Source organism: Xenopus laevis, chromosome 3L, assembly GCF_017654675.1.
Source record: "Xenopus laevis strain J_2021 chromosome 3L, Xenopus_laevis_v10.1, whole genome shotgun sequence".
In the NCBI taxonomy this organism is placed as follows: domain Eukaryota; kingdom Metazoa; phylum Chordata; class Amphibia; order Anura; family Pipidae; genus Xenopus; species Xenopus laevis.
This window is the reverse complement of record NC_054375.1, coordinates 9818034-9834687: the sequence shown is the minus strand read 5'-3', so window position 1 is coordinate 9834687 and position 16654 is coordinate 9818034. Positions and strand designations below refer to the sequence as shown.

The 16654-nt window shown below is 43.6% G+C and overlaps 2 protein-coding genes across 4 annotated transcripts in view; both read right to left on the bottom strand.

Annotated features, from left to right (window-relative positions):
- Positions 1 to 16654, bottom strand: part of LOC121393056 — a 1743327-nt gene that overhangs the window by 1361007 nt on the left and 365666 nt on the right. The gene's annotated exons all lie outside the window — the stretch shown is intronic.
- LOC121400993 overlaps positions 1 to 16654 on the bottom strand; it is an 840200-nt gene that overhangs the window by 644596 nt on the left and 178950 nt on the right. The gene's annotated exons all lie outside the window — the stretch shown is intronic.

The window sequence follows — 16654 nt, the reverse complement described above, 5'->3', positions numbered from 1 at the left end:
TCGCTTAAGTTTTTTCTTCGTCTGATGCTTTCCAAATTTCAAATGGGGGGTCACTGACCCCATCTAAAAACAAATGCTCAGTAAGGCTACAAATGTATTGTTATTGCTACTTTTTATTGCTCCTCTTTCTATCCAGGCCTCTCCTATTCAAGTTCCTGATTTGGGGAGTTCCTCTCCCAAATCAATGTGTGGTTGCTAGGGTAATTTGGACCCTAGCAACCAGATTGTGGAAACTGCAAACTGGAGAGCTGCTGAATAAAAAGCTAAATAACTCTAAAACCACAATTAATAAAAAGTGAAAACCTCGGCCCTGTTTATTGTTGGCAGGATATGTATGACGGGACATCCACCCATTTCACTATGGGCCAAACAACAAAGTTACTGTTAGCCAGATCCTGTTTCTGAGCAGGGCGCCCCCACATGACGTCTTACAAGTACGAGACCCAAGGTTTTACTCCAGGGCAGCGGATTATTATACCCATTGCTATTGTGCTATAAGCTCTTAGGGGCCTCACCAGAACTCACCCTGCACATAGGGAGCCAGCCTGCAACGGGTTGCGTGTCTACATTTTTGGTAGCCTGCTTTGTATAACATGGTTAATTTCTACATGTTTCTCGATTGTCACACACGGATATCACATGCCCATGGTAGGGGCTGACCAGTACTAACTCATCTACAAGTTAGCAGTTTCCCCTGTTTTTTTCTCCCCAGAGGAGTTTTCCCTAGTTCGGGGTATAGGCTCATCCATGTTAGGGGGATGGGCAGGGTGGGATGAGGGTTGTTAGGCGTTACCTTTTCTATGTTTTTATTGTTTCTTTTTTCTCTTCTGTGCTAAATTTTTCTTTTCTGTAATGGTGTACACTGCTGAGAATGTATATGTCACTACAAAATGCATGTTATAGCGGTAGTATCGTGGAATGTTAGGGGACTCAACTGCAAATTCAAAAGAGCCTTACTATTTGATTATGTTAAGAAATATCGCCCTGCAGTATTGATTCTTCAGGAGACTCATCTGACCGGCCAGAAATTGCTAGCCCTCAAACGTTTCTGGGTAGCGCACGCTTATCCCTCTCCTTTTTCAACCCATGCGAGAGGAGTGTCCATACTGATTCGGAAAGGGGTGCTGTTTGATTTTTTTAGATTTCCGCACAGACTTTTATGGCCAATACATAGTACTACATTGCAAAATCAATAACCAAACACTAGTGCTTGTTAATGTATATTGTCCTCCCCCTTCTCATTGGCGGTTCTGGAACAAATTTATAAAATCATCGCAGGTCTACCTGCGGTGCCCATTTGCATGCTGGGAGACTTTAATAATGTGGATCCCCAGTTAGACAGGTTGAGCCAGGCTAAGCACCACTGTCTAAACCTCAAAACGTGGACTGAATCCTTAGGTCTTTTGGAATTGTGGAGATGGAAACACCCGACAGAACAGCAATACTCCTGCTATTCCCCCAGTTACGGCTCACTGTCGCGTATAGATATGGCTCTCACCTCCGCTGATTTTGCACAGCTGGTCGAGTCGGTGGAATACCTCCTTAGGGCATTTTCGGACCTCTCCCTGTTATCGGTGTTTCTGGCACCGGGCCCCAAGATAGCACGGGCAAACTGGAGACTTAACCCGTTATGGCTTACTAATCCCCATAATAGGGACCAAGCCCAGGAGGAATATGTTGCATATTGGTTCATCAATCAAGGCACGGCCTCTCCTGCTCTGTTAAGGGACTCATCCAAAGCTGTTGCCAGGGGTGTCTTGATTAAGGAAGTTGCGACTGCCTAAACTTTAAGCAAAGCAGAGGTGCTGGAGGATGAACAGGCCCTTATGGAGGCTGAAAACAAATATAAGTCTGAGCAAACGGAAGGCAACAAACTGTGTCTGAGTCAGGCCCAAAGGAACCTTGAACTTGCGCAAACTAAACTATCAAAAAAGAGACTCCTCTATCTAAACCAGAAGGTGTTGATCAAGGGGACAAGACAGAGAAACTGCTGGCCAGACTTGCTAACCTACAGGATTTGCAGACCCTGATCCCGAGATTCAGGAACTCCAGGGGGAACTTGGTCTCTAACCCACAGCTCTAAAGCCATTACTTTGATGAACAACTATACAAATTCCTGGACTCTATAGAATTTTCCCACCTGACGCCTGAGGAGGCTCTATATTTGGATAGTCCAATCACTAAACTAGAGGTACCAGATGCCCTGGCCTCACTCTCGAAGGGTAAAACCCCTGGAGAATATGGATTTCCAGTGGCGTGGTATGTCATGTAAGGCAAACCCCTTCTTCTTCCCTCAACAAAATATTCCTAAACTCAATTGAAGAAGGCACTCTTCCTCATGCTGCAATCATAATTCTGATACAAAGGAAGGGAAGGACCCTGAACAATGCGATGCATATAGGCCAATCTCCCTGATCAACACAGACACCAAAATATTTGTCAAAATCGGAGCAATGCGATTGGTTAAGGTGATCTCCTCCATCATTCACTCCAATCAAACGGGTAATGCCTGAAAAATCCACCTTGACTAACCTCAGACGGGTGTATACACATCTACAAACCCAACATGACAACATAGGCTCCAGGATAATAGTATCTTTAGACGCCGCCAAAGCGTTTGATTCAGTAGAATGGATGTACCTGTGGGAAACTCTCAGGTGCTTTGGATTTGGCCCCCATTTCATAGGCTGGATCCAGCTTCTATATCAAAGGCCAACAGCTCGGATTAAAATTCATGGGGCACTCTCTGATCCCTTTATATTGGCACGGGGCACCAGGAAAGGGTGTCCCCTGTCGCCGCTTTTATTTGCCATCGAGTCACTAGCCCTACTCATTAGGTAGAATCCAGACATAAAAGGGCTAAAAATGGGCACTCTGGAGGATAAACTGGTGCTTTACGCTGACAACCTTTTGCTTTTTCTGGCCGACTGTCAAGACTCTTTATTGAAGACAACATTGAGCCTATAACAAACAAGGGAAAGTTGTGCTCACCACTAATTTTTAAAACCATTAGGAGGGGATGCAATGAGGCTGTGACCACAAAATACATATAGACAAATACAAGAGTCCTCTGCACTCAACCCATTATCAATATATTTAAGACATTTTGTGCATACTGCTACTGAAAAATGCCTTACCCTTTAAACAAAACAGGGATTGTTTGTCCATATATTGCAATATATTTAAGCTGGCCAACTACGTCACACTCATCCCATATCTGGCCAGTCCTATGCTTAATTTTATCTGATTCATTAAGAATTCTATTGCTTCATTATACATTTTACAAAGGGACTAAGTTTACCTTAGTCCCTTTGAACATGATATTTTTTGCTCAAATTTCTCCACAAGCAACACAACTCTCCCCTGTGGGTTCCCATAACGTAGAATTATATTCGTAGAATAAACTCCATTCTGATTCCATTCCTATGGGCCAATAAAGTGCCCAGGTTATCGTGGAACGTAATTACGGCCCCAATTCTAGAGGGTGGATTCACACTCCCACATTTGTATTGTTTTTCAGCAGTCAAATCCACCACATGCACAGCTGGTTCCATGTAGATGAATCTGATGCGGGGTCACTCCTTCTAGCCCTACGAGTGGGATCATGGGAAGCCCTCAGGAACCTGCCTTATAGGAAGCTAGCGGATTATACGTCCTGCCCCTCTACCGTTACAACTCCATACAGAGCGTGGACTGCGGCTCACAAAACGTCAGGTCATATCCCTCAAATTCTGTCACCATATCTGCCGTTATGGAAGAACTCCCACTTGCACCACTTTGTGAGTCTCCAGGACTTTCACTGTTGGCCACAGTTGGGGATCAAGTTTTCGGATGACCTACTGGTGGAGAATAACTTCCCAGTAGGAGAATACAACTGAAGGCCAAAGTAGAAGCCCAGACCATACAATTTTATAGGTATTTAAAACTCAGGCAAGCCCAATTTGGTTCCCTTACTCTGGAATTCAAGACCCCTCCGTCCGAACTCACACTTAGGGACCCTCAGACCCGGATGCTTACCTCTCGACTATACTGAGGCCTGATTGGCTTAATCCCCTCACCTTTTGATAGAGCCAAAATGAAATGGTCACACATAAGGCCAGCTATAAATGACGACCAATGGGAGGAGGCAACGGAGTCTATATACAAGGACCTGATCTCCATCAGGGATAGAATGATTCTATTGAAGTTCAGTCACCAATTGTACATGACACCTATAAAATTACAAGAAATGGGTGGGCGTCCGTAGGCGGAGTGTCCCAGGTGTCAAGATCTGAATTCCTCCCTTCTCCACCTGGCATGGGAATGCCCCTCAATAAGAGGATTTTGGTGAGATGTTACCCAATATTTGGAGAATATTCTGGACTTTCCGAATCTCAACACTCTCGACACGTGTCTGCTCGGTCTAATAGATACCTACTTCCCACAAAATAAAACAAAGTCCCTGGCCAGAGTTCTAATATTCTATGCAAAAACATTGATGATAATGAACTGGATGGGGCAGAACACGCCTACGGTGGACCAATGGGTCAATCTTGTTAATAAACTGCTTCCGGCCATTAGGCTCACTTACGATAGTAGAGGATGCCCCGCAAAATTTGTCAAAGTTTGGTCCCTATGGCTTGATCTCCACCCAACTGATAATGTGCATCATCAGTAGTTTGAGAGCTCCTGACATTCCACGAGAGGTTTGGCAGAAAATATTTGGGCGACCTACAAATGCTAAAATGACACTTGTTATATACAGTGCTTGTTAAGCTGTTAACTAGGACACCATCTTTTAGTCTTGTCTTGTTTCTTTTCGCTTTTCTTGTTTAGTATGCTAAAACTCAATAAAAAAACAAGCTTTAAAAAAAAAAAAAAAGTTAAATTAAGGGGTTAACTGTTAGTAGGATTTTGAGAGTGATATTCTGAGACAATTTGCAATTAGTTTTAATTTTTTTTTGAGTTATTCAGCAGCTCTCCAGGTTGCCGTTTCCAAAATCTGGTTGCTAGGGTCCAAATTACCCTAGCAACCATTCACTTATTTAAATAAGAGACTTGGATATGAATAGGGGAGGGGCTGAATAGAAATGAGGAGTAATAAAAAAGAGCAATAATAGATCTGTAGCTTTACGGAGCACTTGTTTTTAGATGGGGTCAGTGAAGAATCAGAAAAAAAGGTAAATAAAAACCACACTAAAAAGTATATAATGAAGACCAATTGAAACGTTGCGTAGAATTGGCCATTCTATAACATACTAAAAGTTAACTGAAAGGTGAACAGCCCATTTAATGTACAAGTCGATAACCAGGTGATTGTGCAGTTAGCATGAACTACCCACTGACCTTGTCATGCTCCTTTAAACCTTTTTTACATTTTTTTTTCTGCCTAGCCCACTTCTGATGACGTCACTTCCCGTTTCCAGCAACGGCACTTCCTGCTTTATGGTGGTCAGCGTGTGGCGGATCAGTTTGCAGATCAGGCAGTTGCGGGTCAGGTAGGTAAAAATGTGGGTGCGGGTTACAGGTCCAGGTTTCAAAAACATTTTCCACGCAGGACTCTACCCCAGGGTGGGGCCACTATATTAAAGAGGTGGTTCACCTTCAAGTTAACTTTTAGTATTTTATAGAATGGCCGATTCTAGGCAACATTCTTCAGACTCTTTCCAGCTTTCAAATGGGGGGGTCACTGACCCCATCTAAAAACCAATGCTCTGGAAGGCTGCAAATGTATTGTTATTGCGTCTTTTACTTTATTCAGGCCACTCCTATTCATATTCCAGTCTATTAATGCATGGTTGCTAGGGTAATTTGGACCCTGGCAACCAGATTGTGGAAACTACAAACTGAATAAAAAGCTAAATGTCTCTAAAACCACAAATAATAAAAAGTGAAAACCAATATATCATACTAAAAGTTAACTTAAAGGGGTTGTTCACCTTTGAGTAAATGTTTAGGATGATGTTGAGAGTGATATCCTGAGACAATTTTCTATTGGTTTCCATTTTTTTTTTATTTACGATTTTTGCATTTTACATATCATTTCTTATAGGAACGATAAGGATAGAAAGAAAGAAGAGAAAAGGGATGGAGGGGGAGGAGGAGGAGTACTGGCAACAGTTCTTAATACGGTAATTCATATTTCAGCTTTGCACATTTGCTCTAGATCTTATTTCTGATACTACTTGGACATTTCGATACAGTTTCTCTCGTATGCTTTTCTTACAACCCGTGCTGATATTGGGTAAATGTTCGTTCATATAGTTGGATGTACTCTATTTCCTTTCTTATCTCTCTTTTTGCCGGTAATGTACTTTTTTTCCCAATGCCGGGCTAGTAGGCTCCTGCCCGCCAGCAGTATTTGCACAATTGTTGTTTTGGAGCTTCGATCTCTTTGGAATAGTGTCTTGGCCCAGTAGCGCTAATGCAGGCTGAAACGTGGTTTGTATTTTCATAACTTCTACTATAAGTTGGTTGACACAGTCCCAAAATTCTTTGCAATTGAACATGTCCACCATATGTGCAGGAAAGTGCCCACTTCCTGCTGACACCTCCAGCAAAGGTTTGTTGATTTGGGGAAGGCTTTGTGTTCCTTTTCTGGTGTCATCTGTACATAATCTTGATGGATAGTTCATGATGATTAATGTTCTGGAGAATATTGATGTTTGCCTAAAGAGACGTTGCCATAAGTCCTTGCTTAACGGCATTTGTAGATCGTCCTGCCATCTGTCCATTGCTACTAGGGGTTTTCCTGTATCATAGTCCACTAATAAGTTATAAATAATTGTATTTCTCAAACGTCCCTTGGCAGCACAGGTACCAAAGGGTTAATGTCCTCTTCCCTCTAGGAGGCAGGATGACAGGAAAAAAACTGCAGGGCTGCTCCTCCTCTCCCCGACATTAGCCCATCCCACTTTAGTTTTTTGTCATCCTGCTTCCAAGGAGGTAGGTAATATATTTTTTTCCCTTTATTTTTCTAGAAATATCACTTGTATGGGGTATGCTTTTGCGCTGCCCTCATTATTTCTACACGTTTGGGTTTGTGTGCGAGTGTAGCAGGCTTTTACGCTGCGGTACACTTGTGTGTCATGCCTCACTAAACTCAGGAGGGAGAGGCGAGCGCTCTCATAGACACAGCACATATCAGGGCAAGGTATGCGGAGGCGCTACCATATTCCCTATGGAGTGACACGGTCCTCTTTACAACGGCATGCTTCTGCGCTGCTAAAAGTAAAAATCATGGGAAGACATGCTTTCGCGCTGTTATAGGCACAGACAGTAAAGGCATGCTATTGCGCTGCCACAGTCAAGTAAACGGTCGCATTGTTAGACCGACGGTCGCATGAGAAGGTCAGGGGGACATGCGCACGCATTGCGTGATGACGTCATTGACGCGCCAAGCGGTTTTGCGCCGTTCCGTTGTTGCATAGCGCATTGCTGCGCATCAGACAAAGAGGGCTTACTTTCAGCTCTACTCTTTGCCGACATTACCCTGTCCCTCCTGACTAACAAGGTAATCTTTTTGCTTTACCTCTGGGGCTTTTTGGTTGCAATCTGCTTCTTGCCTAGTGCCTTACTAACATAGTGCCTTGCCATTATGGAAGGGGTGACTACTTCTTCACTGGGTCCCAGCCAAATGGGGGAACCTATTCAGCTGCCCTCCAAAAAGCCCTCCAGCAAGCGGCCTAAGACCTCGCCAGTGGCTCCACAAAAAGACCCAGAATAGACTCCATTCCTCCAAAAAGCAGTCCACCACCACCAGAAATGCCAGACTGGCTCAAGGACTTTCAAAAATCATTTTTGGGGATGACTTCATCCATTGAAAAGCTGGCGACAGCTGCTATGCAAAAGCAAAAACCTTCTAATACTGCTTCACATACTGCTCACCCGAGCACTTCAGAAACATGTCCTGAGTCTTCGGAAGAGGATCCATCCTTAGATCCTAATGATTCTGATTCGGATCAGTTAGACACAGCCTCACAACCTTCAAAAAGGTCACAAACTGAGGCGGTGGACGCACTGTTGGCTGATATGTTTGTCACCTTAGACTTACAAGAGGAAACAAAGGAGATTAAAACCCTGGACAAACTTTTTGGCTCAGTTTCTAAGCCACAGAGACATTTTCCAATCCACGAAACAGTGGAGGAAGTGATAAAGAAAGAATGGAAATTTCCTGACCGAAAATTATCCAGAGATAAACGGTTGGATAATCTATACCCTTTTCAACAACAATATAAAGACAAATGGGATCAAGTTCCCAAGGTAGATGCCCCGGTGGCGCGACTAGCGAAACGAACAACTATCCCACTGGAAGATGGCACTTCTTTCAAAGACCCTATGGATCGAAAGACCGAAAGTCTGTTAAAGAATATTTTTACTTCCACCACGTCAGCCTTCAAACCTACCATAGCCATGGCTTGTGTAGCACGAACACTTACACTGTGGGCCCAGGAAGCCATACAGGAAGCTTCTGAGGAGGAATTCGACATGTCATCCCACCTCTCTAAGATGCTGAACGCTATTCACTACTTATGTGATGCGTCAATGGATTCGCTTCATCTACTTGCGAAATCATCAGCACTAGCAATCGCTGCTAGAAGGGCATTGTGGCTAAAGCCATGGAGTGCAGATCCGGCCTCCAAAAAGAATCTAGAGTCGCTTCCATTTACAGGAACCACGCTCTTCGGCAGTGAGCTGGATGCGATAATTTCGAAGATTTCAGGGGGTAAGAGCAATTTCTTACCCCAGGACAAGAGATCCAGGCCTCCGCAGAATTCACAACGCTCGTTTCGATATTCCTACAACAAGCGTTTTAAACAGAATTTTTCTAGGAATTCGAGATCTAATACCGGTGCCAACTCTAAGGGTTTCCGGGGTTCTGGAAAGTCAACATGGAACCCACAACGTCGTCAAACCAAGGCGACCACGGTTAAACAAGATTCCTGATGCTTTAGCCGCCTCTATTCCTCAGGAGACGGTAGGGGGACGACTCCGTTTTTTCAAAGAGGCGTGGCTATCGAACACTTCAGACACATGGGTTCACAAAGTAATTACATACGGTTACGAACCTTTTTTCCAGCAACCTCCACCAACCAGATTCTTGATATCCAGAATACCAACCAACCCGGACAAGAAGTCCGATTTCTTTCGCACAATCCAGGAGATGCGAAAAAAGGAGGTCATCGTTCCAGTACCTACATCCCAACGCAATCAAGGTTTTTATTCAAACCTTTTCATGGTTCCCAAAAGGACGGTTCTCTTCGACCAGTCTTAGATCTAAAGAAACTGAATCGCTTTCTTCAGGTGCCTATTTTCAAGATGGAATCTCTGAGAGCAGTCATCGCCAATGTAGAACAGGGCGATTATTTCACCTCGATAGATTTAAAGGATGCCTATCTACACATCCCCATCCATCCAAGCTATCAAAGATTTCTGCGGTTTGCACTACCCAACGAACATTTTCAGTTTCAAGCTCTACCCTTCGGTCTGGCCACGGCACCGAGAATTTTCACCAAGGTCATGGCCAGTCTAGTGGCCTACATGAGGGAACAGCATCTAATCATCATTCCGTATCTGGACGACCTCCTTCTCCGGGCTCCATCCAAAGAGATCGCACGACGACACACAGATACTTGCCAATTCATACTGCAGCAACATGGGTGGATAATTCACCCAGCAAAGAGCTCTTTGTCTCCAGCCCAGTCCATAGTTTTTTTGGGAGCACTCTTCGATTCTCAAAGACACAGGGTGTTCCTCACTCAAGAAAAAAATTCAAAAGCTTATCAAAGCGACTTTGTCGACCATTCACAAGTCAGATATTTCCATAAGAAATGGAATGCATCTCTTGGGATTAATGACAGCCTCGATAGATCTGGTACCTTACGCACAATTCCACATGAGACTGCTTCAACTGGAACTGCTGCGGAAATGGAACAGATCACCAACAACACTCGACGCCAAGATTTGTCTGTCGCGAAACACCAAACAGTCCTTGCTTTGGTGGACACGGAAACAAAACCTGGCAGTGGGACGTGCATGTTCAGTAACAAACTCTCTCATGGTTACCACAGATGGGAGTCTAGCGGGTTGGGGAGGAGTTTTCCAGGACAAGACGGTACAGGGAAAATGGTCACCAACAGAGGCTCAGCTGCCAATCAACGTCCTCGAACTTCGAGCTATCCAAAACGCTCTATTACACTGGACCACGGTTTTCCCGTAAAGATAAAAACAGACAATGCTACCGCTGTAGCCTATCTAAATCATCAAGGCGGCACACACAGTCAGACAGTCTGGAAAGAGGCAGCCAAGATACTTACCTGGGCAGAACAAACAGTTCCACAAATTTCAGCCATCTACATTCCAGGCCAGGACAACTGGGAAGCGGACTTTCTCAGTCGGCAGACTCTAGACCCAGGGGAATGGAAGCTGAACCGTCAGATATTCGTTCAAATTGCCAACAAATGGGGATGGCCCCAAATCGATCTCATGTCATCGACCTTCAATCACCAGCTACCGATGTACTGCACACGGTACCGAGATTGCAGAGCCACAGCAATAGATGCACTGACTATCAACTGGAACTTCGATCTGGTTTATGTGTTTCCGCCACTACCAATGATTCACAAGGTTCTAAGGAAACTGAAATTACACCATACCACAGCCATTGTAATAGCACCATATTGGCCCAGGAGGGCATGGTTTTCGGACTTGAAGAACATGTCCATAGTCGACCCCTGGAGACTAACACTGTGGCCGGACCTGTTGACCCAGGGTCCATACCGACACCACAATCTCGGCATGCTTGCCCTGACGGCTTGGCTATTGAAACCGCAATATGGTCACAAAAAGGTTTCTCTCACTCAGTAGTGCAGACTCTACTACAAGCCAGAAAGAAATCCACCAAGCGGTCATATCACAGGATCTGGAAAATATTCCTAGATTGGTGCAGCCGCAATCAGTTAAATCATACATCTCTATCTATCTCGGATTTATTGGATTTTCTACAACAGGGCCTGGACAAGGGTCTTGCCACAAGTTCTCTCAAGGTCCAAGTATCGGCGCTCTCAATTTTGCTTCAACAACCTTTAGCTGAGCAAAAAGACGTAAAGACTTTTCTACAAGCCGCACAACATATACGTCCCCGTTGGCGTGCAACTACACCTCCATGGGACCTCACTCTGGTCTTAAACGCGCTACAAAAGCCACCATTTGAACCCATGCATTCCATCAGTATAAAAATGTTGTCTCTAAAAGTGGTATTCCTAGTAGCCATAGCATCCGCAAGGCGGGTTTCAGAACTGGCAGCTCTGTCTTGTCGAACGCCCTTATGTGTGATACACGAGGATAAAGTTGTACTTCGCACTCAACCTGAATTCATACCAAAGGTAGTATCTGACTACCACATAAATCAGGACATTGTCTTACCGTCGTTGTGCCCGAAGCCCAAAAATTCTAAAGAGAAGGCACTCCACACATTAGATGTTGTAAGGGCAATCAAGTACTATCTGCATAGAACTCAGGATTTCAGAAAATCCGAGGCTCTCTTTGTTCTATTTGGAGCGCCTCAGCAAGGTAACCAAGCCAGTTCCGCTTCTCTCAGCAGATGGATCCGAGAGACAATTTTACGGGCTTACGCAGAAAAAGGAAAGCCAGCTCCTTTCAGAGTGACTGCACACTCTACAAGAGCACTGAGTACATCCTGGGCTCAAGCAAATGAGGCATCCGCAGATCAGATTTGTCGTGCGGCCACATGGTCCTCAGTACACACGTTCACAAAATTTTATAAGTTCAATGTTTATGCCTCATCACAGGCAAGTTTTGGCCGCAAAGTTCTACAAGCGGCAGTTTTGTAAGAGTCTCCACCTACTATAATGGAAGGCTTTATATTCTCTTTTTTCGAATTAATCAGTTGCTTCTCTTTACTAAAGTCTTTTCTTATTTTCACTGCCCACCCTTCTGCTTTGGGACATAACCCTTTGGTACCTGTGCTGCCAAGGGACGTTTGAGAAAACGAGATTTGTGTACTCACCGATAAATCCGTTTCTCTAAGTCCCGAAAAGGCAGCACAGGATGTTCCCACCCTTTGCTGTATTAATTCCTTTTCATTTATGCTTGATAACAATAACTAAAGTGGGATGGGCTAATGTCGGGGAGAGGAGGAGCAGCCCTGCAGTTTTTTGCCTCCTAGAGGGAAGAGGGCATTAACCCTTTGGTACCTGTGCTGCCTGTTCGGGACTTAGAGAAACGGATTTATCGGTGAGTACACAAATCTCGTTTTCCCTTTTTCCTTCCTGTGGGAGCCCAGCATCGAAGTTCAAATCTAGTCGGCTGGTGTGCCCCTAACCATTTGTTCCTTTGGAGATAGTGTTGTGCCCTTAAATAAGTGTAGAATTGGGCACTTGGTAGATCATGTTTCGTTTGTAGGGTGGAAAAGGTTTTTCAATCCATACTGGTCATATAGATCTTTTATTTTTGAAATGCCCGCTTTCTGACATTTCTCTAGATCAAAGTCCTGTATCCCCTCCTCCAAGATGCTGATCGGTAGTAGCGTAGATAATGGGATGCACCATACGTGTTCGGTGATGTGTCCCCATAGTCCATGTGATATTCCAGTGTGTCCAAAGTGAGACTTATATACCCATTTTTTAGCATCCAGAGGTAAGTGCCAGTCGGCCAATTGGTCTAGGATAGTAGCCCCAGGGGTGCTTCGCCAATGAGGCGAGTTGAGGCTGTCGCCTCAGGCAGCAACGCCCCACTAGGTACCAGGGGCAGCAAAAATGCTGCTCCTGGTACTTTAAGAGCGAATTTCCGGGGGAGGGGGGGCAGCAGCAAGTGCTGCTGCCTCAGGTGGTGGAGGGGCCAGGATCGCCCCTGAGTAGCCCTATAGTACAATCGTAGGTTCGGGCATGCCAAACCAGCTTTTTGCTTATGGGCTTGCATAATGTCCTGTGCGAGTCTTGGTTTCTTATGGTTCCATATAAACGCTTGTATTATTCTTTAAAATCAGCATTTTCGCAGCATTAATTCTGCCTTTCCAGGATACATATGAAGTTTTCCATGTCTGTAAAGTTGTTTGAGTATCTTTAAGTATTGTGGTGTAATTCTGTTGATAAAGATCTGCTGTTATTTTGCTTCCGAGATAACTGATTGCTGTGGTTTGGTCCAGGTCGTATTTCTTTTTCAGCTTATTGGTATCCGATATTGACATACAAACCGGCATTGCTTGCGTTTTGGTAATATTGAGTTTATAGTATGACAGTTTGCCAAAATGTCCAATCAATTCAAACATCTCCTGTAAGGCAACTTCAGGGTTGGTTATTGTCAGTGCTAATCTTTTGTGCGCTCATAATTGCATAGGCTAATGGTTCAATACTTAAAATGTAGATAAGAGGTGAGAGTGGGCACCTTTGCCTGGTTCCATTTGATAAGGAAAAGGGGGTTTACAGGAAACCATTTACTTGAGCGGTCAGAGTAGAGGGCCATAATGGCAGTTATTAGTGAAGAAGGAATTAGAACGACTCTAGGACCAATTTTAGATATAACCAATTTACCCGATCGAACGCCTTTTCGGCGTTCAATGGCAATACCATAGATGGTATATTATCTTTATGTAGCTGATGTATCAATGTAATAAGCCCTCTAGTATTGTAGTGTTTAACAAATCCTGTCTGGTCGTTACAGACTAAGTGTGGTAGTACTGTCTGAATCCGGTCTGCTAAAATAGATGCATATATTTTTAATAAAGATATCGGGGGTAGTTGGGGCATTTAGTGTTATCTTTCCCTGGCTTGGGGATTGTCGAAATGTATGATTTCAACACTTGAGGAAACTTCCCTGTAGTTGCTGCTGCGTTTAAGGCTCTTGTAAGGTAAGGTGTTAATAGCGTAGCGAGGTTTTATAGTACCTGTTTTGAGGCATATTTTTTATCACCTTCCTAAATGCCTTTGTTGTTATAGGGCTATTTAGGGTTGAGTTTGCTATGGTAGGTATACCTGGTAGTTGTATATGCTCCAGGAACGAGCGTATCTCCACCTCGGTAGGTTTAGTAATAGAGAGGTTATCCTTCATGTTGTAAAGGTCACTATAGAATTGGGCAAATGTATCAGCTATATCTTTTGGGTTGATTTTAACCTCTTGAGTGGTCGAATGTATTTTCCCTATTCTCTGCTGTAATGTTTGTTGAACCAATTGCTTTTTATGAATGGCAGTTGCTCTATTTCCCATGGCATAGTTTATACTCTTGTGTTTAGTAAGTTGACTTTGGCATCTGCTTAGAATAAAATTTAGCTCTTCTTTTGGTCCATTTAACTGGCCTATAATATCTGAAGAGGGTGCGTGTGTTTGAGTTGTTCCAACTCATTTATTTTATTTAGTAGTTGTTCTTGCTTAGCTCTAGCTAGTTTGGCTTTATAGGCAGCAATACTGATCAGTTGCCCTCTGACCGCTGCCTTATGGTCACACCAGAGGTTTAGGTCTGGCCCGTTAGTGCTATCATTGAGGGGAAAGAAATCTGTAATACTAATTGATCCATGGGGGCAAATTCACTAAGCGCCGAAGCGCCGAACGCTAGCGTTTGTCATTTTCGTTACTGCGCAAATTCACTAACGAACGCTGGCGTAGTTTCGCTAGTGTTACTTCGCACCCTTACGCCTGGCGAAGTTTTGCTAGCGACGTAACTACGCAAATTCACTAACGCGCGCAGTGTACTGAACGCTACCTTTTACGCTAGACTTCCTTCGCCACCTCAGACCTGGCGAAGCGCAATAGAGTAGATAGGGATTGTTTCAAAAAAAGTCAAAAAATTTTTTAAGTCCCAAAAAACGCTGGCGTGTTTTCTACATTATGGGTGATAGGCTGAAAAAGATCGAAAAAATTTTTGGGGCTCCCCTCCTTCCCCCCTACATTTCCTGACTCATGGCAACTTACCTTAACAGTGGGCACATGTGTAGGGCAAAATAAAAATTTTATTTGATGATTTGAAGGTTTTCTAGGCATTTGTAGTGCTGATACGTATTCCTCCATTGAAATTTGAATTTCGCGCCGTATGCAAATTAGCCTTCGCTAGCGTAACTTCGCTTTACTTAGCGAATCAACGCTAGCGCAACTTCGCAACCTTACGCTACCCCTGAGCGCAACTTCGGATTTTAGTGAATTTGCAAAGCGCTGGCGAAACTACGCCTGGCGAAGTGCGGCGAAGTTACGCCTGGCGCAACTACGAATCTTAGTGAATTTGGTGTTTTTATCTGTAAGAAGCGTGTCATTTAGTCTCCACGGGGGTCTAGTGGTAAACTGATGTTTTTCCTGTAGTATAAATGCGACTAGTGAGTTGTCTGTCCATGTTGTGTTTTTGATTTCACATCTAGGAGTTTGCTTAAGTGTTTGGGGATAGATCAGGAATAGGTCAATTCTCGTATATGATTTGTGATGAGCTGAGTAATAGGTAAAGTCCTTCATGGTAGGATTATGGACTCTCCAAATATCATATAAGTTGTATTGCGCTAGGAGTTTAGTAAAATTTAAAGAGATTTTTTCATTACTGTTTTACGTTATCGTGGGGGTAATAGAGCTGCCTGCGGGGTTCTGTCCATTTCCGGGTCTGGTACATTATTAAAGTCACCACCTATAATGACAATACCCTGTTTGAGACGTTGGACTTGATCTAGGGCTTGTTTTGAGAAAAGATTCTGATTAGTGTTTGGAGAATACAGATTCACCAGGGTATATTGTTGTTCGTTTACATTACAAATTACAATTAAACATCTGCCCTTGGAGTCAGCCAAATGTTGTACACTTGTTATATTTAAAGGGATACTGTCATGTCAAAATGCATCAGTTAATAGTGCTGCTCCAGCAGAATTCTGCGCTGAAATCAATTTTTCAAAAGAGCAAACAGATTTTTTATATTCAGTTTTGAAATCTGACATGGGGCTAGACATATTGTCAGTTTCCCAGCTGACCCCATTCATGTGACTTGTGCTCTGATAAACTTCAGTCACTCTTTACTGCTTTACTGCAAATTGGAGTGAAATCACCCCTCCCCCAGCAGCCTAACAACAGAACAATGGGGAGGTAACCAGATAGCAGCTCCCTAACACAAGATAACAGCTGCCTGGTAGATCTAAGAACAACACTCAATAGTAAAAGCCAGGTCCCACTGAGACTGATTCAGTTACATTAAGTAGGAGAGATAACAGCCTGCCAGAAAGTAGTTCCATCCTAAAGTGCAGGCACAAGTCACATGACTGGGGGCAGCTGGGAAACTGACAATATGTCTAGCCCCATGTCAGATTTCAAAATTGAATATAATGAAATCTGTTTGCTCTTTTGAGAATTGGATTTCAGTGCAGAAGTCTGCTGGAGTAGCACTATTAACTGATGTGTTTTTTTAAAAAAACATGTTTTCCCATGACAGTATCCCTTTAAGGATCTTCTAGCCAGAATGGCTACACTTCTTTTTTTCTGCTTTCGATGTTGCCGCTGCTATCATTTTGTATTGCTTATTACCAATCGAGCTTTGATCTTTTGTTCGAAAATATGTTTCTTGGATCCAAATGAATATCTACATTTTGCCTTTTGCACTCTGCTAAGGTCAATGGATGTTTGTGGGGTGTGTTTAAGCCCTTCACATTCATACTAAAACATTTGAGACCCATTGGAACTTGTTGTTGTGCTATAG